The sequence below is a fragment of the Petromyzon marinus genome, chromosome 16 (assembly GCF_048934315.1).
Source record: "Petromyzon marinus isolate PM22_M1 ecotype Great Lakes invasive population chromosome 16, UKy_Petmar_22M1.pri1.0, whole genome shotgun sequence".
In the NCBI taxonomy this organism is placed as follows: domain Eukaryota; kingdom Metazoa; phylum Chordata; class Hyperoartia; order Petromyzontiformes; family Petromyzontidae; genus Petromyzon; species Petromyzon marinus.
The window spans coordinates 6,874,950-6,882,003 of record NC_133682.1 but is presented as its reverse complement, the minus strand read 5'-3'; the positions used below and the strand labels follow the sequence as shown (position 1 = coordinate 6,882,003).

The following is a 7,054-nucleotide window of genomic DNA, read 5'->3' as shown; positions in this document are numbered from 1 at the left end:
TACAAAATACCCAGGCAGGTGCTTAGTTTTGGTGGGGCTGATGGTAAGGCCCCATCTCTTAGTGGCACGCTCCAGTCTCAGCAGCAGCGTCTCCAACTCCTCCCCTGAATGAGTAGCCATTACCAAATCATCAGCATACATAACGTGGTTGAGCAATAGGGAGCCACAGAGACACACACAGAGACACACACACACAGAGACACAGAGAGACACACAGAGAGAGACACACAACAACATCACAGCCAGTTATAGTCTGCTAAAAAAATGAGAGCCACCGCCACATCGAGGGAAAGGGGGTAACGTTGGCTTCGTTAGTGAGACATTTAGCCCGTTAAAGTAAAGCCATTTAACGTGGTAATGTAACTCAGAGAGTCGGTAAAAACTGACGACAATGGCAGGTAGGAAGGAAGCATCAACAACCAGTTAAGGGGCCGTCCATAAATGACGTCACGCGATTTTGGACGATTTTGACCCCCCCGTCGCCACATGACGTCACAAAAAGTCAGACCACCCCTCAAATATGACGTCACAAAGCTCTGCCCCCCCCCCAAACAAAAATAAAAGATGCTTCAAATCACTTTAAACTATTGTCTTTGTAGTGCGTATTTAATGTGGCGCTGCACTATGATGTTGTAGGAGAAAACATTTATTAAAAAGTCTATTTAATTAAGTAGAACGTGTTGTCTATATTGTTTTATATATAAATATATGTTTATATATATTGTATTATTTTATTGTTTCCCTTCAACGTGACTTTACCGAAAGAACCAAGAATATGAATCACTGCAGTCACGAAAGCTTTAAATCAAAAGTGTTGTCTATATTTATTTAAAGTTGCGCACTTTGATGTGACGTCACATTTCTCAATCCCCCCCCCCCCCTTGTCACACATCGTCACAAATGTCTGACCCCCCCCCCTCCCCTAGGTGCGTGACGTCATTTATGGACGGTCCCTAAGGCTTCACCCACGCTGTCAGATTAACTAAAGTTTCCACCCACCTTGAGGAGGAGGTGGGTGTGTGTGTACGGATGAATTGACTCAGTGATATATAAATGGCGGTGAGGTGGGGTGAGGTCATCATCCAGCAGTGGATTGAGAACGGCGAGACTGAGAAGACAGCGCAACGCAACGGAGCCACGCTCGCGTCCTTGTGGTTATAGGGGCCTGCGGTCGCTGTGGAAGTCAGAGCCCGGATAGCTCAGTCGGTAGAGCATCAGACTTTTAATCTGAGGGTCCAGGGTTCAAGTCCCTGTTCGGGCGCTAGTATTTTTCTTGTTTCAATGAGAACGTTTCAACGGGACGTGCGTTTACCCCCCTGACTGTATGTGGTTTTTTTTCTCGCGATCATCGAAAATTAGCTTGCTTACCGTTTTCGCGGAGTGAAACGACTTGTTCGCGAAATTATATTTTCGGCATGACGCAACACATGTGCGCGTATGTTCTTAAGCACTATTTGCTCGCCTTGGCCCCATCGGGGGTTCCATGGTGTAATGGTTAGCACTCTGGACTCTGAATCCAGCGATCCGAGTTCAAATCTCGGTGGGACCTTAGCATTTTATTATAAATTGCTGCTTTTTCGCCTTCTGCAGCCCGCAAAGCTTTGTGAGTTTATCCACCATGTAAAACATTTACACACGCGCACAAAAAAGCGAGGTGCTTGTTATTCAATCGGAGACGTGTTTTTTTTTAATCGTCGGTTAACATTGCCCAGGACGTGGTTAACACTGCCATCTAGTGGGATAAACCGAGTGTCTTACGAGAACGCGACGTGCAATCAACTTGCATTGGAATGGACATGACATTTTGTCCTTCCAACAGCAGGTGGCACACTATAGGCGAATCCCTCAGTTGCGCAGTGGTCAACCATACATCACATCTTTTATTGAATTCTCATCAGGCTCCATGGTGTAAAGTCTCCCACTCTTGTTATCCGTTCTATCTCTTCTGGCGTCTCGATGTATGCGCTATGAAGAAGGGAAGTCGCCTATTGTATACATACATTATCTTGGGAGTCAGTGTTCCCTGTTGAGTTTACATTGTGTGTGTGTGTGGCACCTCTGCTAACGCGGCATCTCCAAATAATTAGTTGTAATGTGATACATCATGCATGTTCCGGCACACTAAGCGTTGCACTTAGCCCAGGACGCTGGCTGAATGTTCTGTGCCCGCTATTGGATTTCGTGGCTTGTGATGACGACGCGCGATGAGAGAGCCCTGCGTTTCATGGAAGTCCGTCCACTTTGCAGAGTGATTGAAAATACAACGATGTAAGAACCGACTGGTCGAAGTTGTTGCTCTATGAGTCTATGTGGTGGGAAGATTGATAAGGACATTTCATTCGTGAAAATATGATTTGCATTATCACAAAATGCAGCGAGTTATTTTGTTTTTTGCTTAAATCAGCGCGAATTGCTTGATATGAATTGATGCAAAAAGAAAATGACAGTGGCAGCCAAAGGCGTGAACGCGCCTCAAAGTACGCCCACAGCGGAGACGGAGTGTGATACAATCAGCTGGTGGCGCCGGTGCTTGATGTAATATTACATCGAGCACCACGAGGCATTGTGGCGTGTTGGGAAGGCCTTCATCCAGCAGTCGCTTGGTCCTGCCTGGTGTAAAAAAAAAATAATGACGAGTGAATGTCGCCATCTAGTGGAAAGCACGTGCATGTTCGCAACAGCAAAACCTGGCATCGACTTAAATAAAGTGCTGCACTCTCGTCCTGGATGTTGAACCGACGTCAGTACTCCTCCGCCATTCGCCACCTTCACTGAACTCAACAACGCAGCACGAGTACAATAATATAAACCCCACAGAATTCCGTCTCTGCACGCAAAACTAAACATGTCTGTAGTTAATCGGCCCGTGGGTCTTCCGGACTAATGTTAACCAGCAACGCAACATGAACCTCGGCTCCGACAAGATGATTCTATAATCTGAAAAAAAAATAAACTACTCCACACATTCAATCTAGATTTGAAGTTTTCGTGACTGCAGGGATCCATACTCCTTGGTTCTTTCGGTAAAACCACAGCAAATGTTTCTTGCTGTGGTTGTCCCACCTGATGACGGACGCTTGTGTTGCGCCCGAAACGTTTTATTTGATACCTACGTGACTTTACCGAAAGAACCAAAGAGTATACTCCACACATTCGTTAATAATGCCGACTTAAAAGGAAATGTATAGAGTTGGCGACGCTTTGGGCAATTCACCTTATATCACATGGGTCTGTGAAGCAGAGCCACTGCACGAAACGTGGCCAGCTAAGGCCACAGTATTCTTGACGAATGTGATGATATTCTTAGTTTTTTCGGTAAAGTCAAACCGACATACCTGATGATGACCGTTTGAGTTATGGTCGAAACGTCGTGAGAATTTTTTATTGTTTTATATATATATATTTTGTTATTTTGTTGTTTCTCTTCAACGTGACTTTACCGAAAAAACCAAGAATATGAATTACTGCAGTCACGAAAGCTTTAAATCAAAATTGAATGTGATGATGTTGTTATTTTGACACCACCGCCAACGGCAGCGTCGCCACATTATTTTTTCACCTGTAATCTGTAGGAGGAGCGGTGGCGCCGTGGTTTGCACACTGCACGATGAACCTAGTTTGTTTATGCAGCATTCGTTACTCGCCATCACAGTTCAATTCCCATCCATAGCTAACATCTAGAGGGAGTGATATCTGAACTGGCCCTGGGCTCCTCCCCCCTCGTCACCCCACTGACCAGTTGGGTGAAGTATGGTCAAGCAACCCGCATGACTGACAGTGTTGGGAAAACATTCATCCATCAGTGGATTGTAAACATTGCTGTAATAATTATTTTGTAAGTGGCGACAGGTTACGCATTGCAACCATTTTTAATTAACATACATGCCTTCTCGAAGCTAATCTCAGCGATTGATTGAGCTGCAATAAGGATTGAATGCAGATTTTAAATATTTAGCTCTTTTACGAATGGGTCCCTAATGTGATTGTTTTATAAGTGCTGTATACACGGAGTACATGCTCGTCCAGATAGATGTCTTGTCAACCCCCATTGCGTTCTCTAAAACGTAATATTTTCAAAGGAAGGTTAATTTAAAACTGAAATGAATAGGCAAAGGTAAATGTTAGGGGTTAATGAATTGGATGTCTCGAGACATCTGGGCAACCCTGCAGATTGACATCGTAATGTGCTGAACAATCAAAAAATGCTGTTAGTTTTGAACTTCGAACGGCGCATTGAGATGTACGGATGAAATGCGCCTTACAAATGTAAAGTCTTCCTCTTATTAAGAGCATTTAGTATATCAAATTAATTTGCTAATTTAAAACAAGCTATTGCAGCTTGTTGTAGCATTATAATAAATCTGTTTCCATCCCATAAAAAGTGGATGAGATACTTGGTGTTGATTTTTTACCCAAGTGACTAACTGATGGCAAGCAACTTCAAAACTGTAGTAAAATACATTGCGAAGACAAACTGACAATAGCCAGACTAAATAGTCTTGTGAAGAACAGCAAAACGGAAAGACATTGTTATTGTTTTTTTTACAAATTAACGACAAGCACTTTTCAGTTCCATTGTAGACAGTTTTAAGAATATATTTTTTTTTACTTACTTCACTTTCATCCCTCCACGAGTAGAGAAAAACACTCAACCTTGAATAACAACATCCTTGTACTTGGTCGATAAACACATTGTGGCTACATCAGTGAAAATGCAGAGCTCATTGAAATAAGTTTGAAAATAAAAAATAAGTCTCATCCAATGACTTCCTTTAAGCTATGTAAATAATGTTTGCTTGTGGTATTTACTGGATTTGATTAAAAATAGTACAGCGCTATGCATTTTTAAAACTGTATTTCGTTGACTTGCAGCATTTCAACAACGGCACATGAAGGCAATGAGAGTTGATTCATAAGTAATTCATTTTGGGTTAGAACGTGCAGGTGCAATGCCAATTTTTTGCCATACCCTCTGTCACTCGACACAGCCAATCAAATCAAGTTTTCACGTGGGTAAGCATGCCAAGTGATAATTACTCACTTGTTAGCCTCCCAACTTTGGAGCGGGGAGCAAGCGCTGTGGTTATTCCTCTGCACATTAATTTTTTTAGAAGATATTGATTAGACAAAAAGGCACACATGAACAGGGAAAGTTTTAGTATGACATATTTATTCTTGGTTCTTTCGGTAAAGTCACGTTGAAGGGAAACAAACAATAAAGGTCTCACGACGTTTCGACTGTAACACAGTCATCATCAGGTGTGAAAACCAACGTTGACTTTACCGAAAGAACTAAGAATATGAATCACTGCAGTCACGAAAGCTTTAAATCATGACATATATAGTCATAGAAATCTATGCAAATGAATCAGGAAACTATTGAAATGCTTATGAGAGAAATATTGTTTATATGCGATTACTGATTTTTTTTGTTTGTTACAGTGCTGTTAAACAATAGGTGCACGCAAAGATCATAATTGTCAATAGCATGATAAAAAAAAAATTCGCGACTGGATGGAGGCCTCCATCTATGCTGACGCTATTCCTATAGCTTCAGAAGTTCTTTCTTAAACTTCGTTTCCATGGAAAACCAAATCACAAAAGTTTCAAGAGCTCTCGAGTTGGTTTTGTTTTCTCCCAGAACTGAAGTTGATGGACAACTTGAGTTGGTGGAACTCTTTGGTTTTATTCGGTAAAGTCACGTAGGTAAAATAAAAGAAAACTATTAAATCACGACGTTTTGGAGGCAACGCAAGCTTCCGTCTTCAGGTGGAATAGTCACAGCAGAAAATCTGTGCAAAGTACAGAGCTCTGCGTCTCGATGAGCTGTGACTTGTTATCTCGTTGTCCGTTAAAAGCTCTAACAGATAGGTGAAAATCCTCCCCCGTAGAGGTTATTAATTCTAGATTTGAAGCTTTCGTGACTGCAAGGATTCATACTCTTTGGTTTTATTCGGTAAAGTCACGTAGGTAAAATAAGCTTGTGTTGCCTCCGAAACGTCGTGATTTAATTGTTTTATTTTATTTTACCTACGTGACTTTACCGAATAAAACCAAATAGTATGAATCCTTGCAGTCACGAAAGCTTCAAATCTAGAACTTGAGTTGGTTAGACATATACGAATTACCACGTGCAATCCAGGCCAGGCTGGGAAGCAAAATTGTTCAGTAGAATTCAGGCTTCTGGCCAAATTGGCAGTTAACTCCAGTTGTCTAAAAGCACGGAAATGGGTTGTGGGGGTACGCAAGGGGTCATGGAAATAGAGCATTAGGGCGGAATTAGAGGCCGGACAGGACCATCTGCAGATGGTTTCATATTTTCCCTGTAGTACAACGAAAAGAGAAAAGATGCAGGTGTTACGAGGTGGTGGGACTCGGGGTTCATCGGAGCGGCCACAGCAGGTTCGGCATCCATCATGTATTCTTTGTTTAAAAATAGAAATGCTATCATAATAACGCTTGAAAATACAGCAGAGGGCTACCCAGCCTCGCCCAAAACACCAGGCTCACCCATCCCTCAAGAGCTTCGAGATCTCTGGCCGAGGCCGCTTATCCGGTTATAGGCGGAGAGCCCTCCCTTAATTACAGCATTCCCTAATTAAATTAAGCTTTTCACCGATTACGTCACTCCCTAGGGAGACTGCATTGTTTGTACAAATATCTAATGAACCGGGTTTCCCCTTTTAATCCCACAAACGTTACATCTGCGCACAGATCACAACACAGACATGCATTGTTTATGGATGAGTGGCGTGGTTGGCTATAAGAGGCTAAATAGAATTGTTAAAAAAACCCCTACGAATCCCTCGCTTCTTGACGCTAAATCCTGAATGAACAATCCCTCTACTGCCACGCCTCCATTCACGAAAGTTCTGGATCGCCCACATTCTCACATCTGTTGAATAAAACAAACTGACTGTTTAAAAGAGCATAGGCCTACTCTAAAGAGAAAGGCATAAAAAAAAGTTGCCGGCTTTAATGGTCCCTTTGAACCTGCGTGTAAAACCGTGCGTGCACAGATGTGGACACCTTCTCCTGCAGCGACAAGGAAGAC

The 7,054-nt window shown here is 42.5% G+C and overlaps 2 non-coding genes across 2 annotated transcripts; both read left to right on the top strand.

The window, feature by feature from the left end:
- Positions 1 to 1,188: 1,188 nt before the first annotated feature.
- On the top strand, positions 1,189 to 1,261 carry TRNAK-UUU (transfer RNA lysine (anticodon UUU)). The gene has a single exon. It is a non-coding gene; the product is annotated as a tRNA-Lys (tRNA).
- Positions 1,262 to 1,477: 216 nt separating this feature from the next.
- Positions 1,478 to 1,549, top strand: TRNAQ-CUG (transfer RNA glutamine (anticodon CUG)). Its single transcript has one exon. It is a non-coding gene; the product is annotated as a tRNA-Gln (tRNA).
- The last annotated feature ends 5,505 nt before the right edge of the window (positions 1,550 to 7,054 follow it).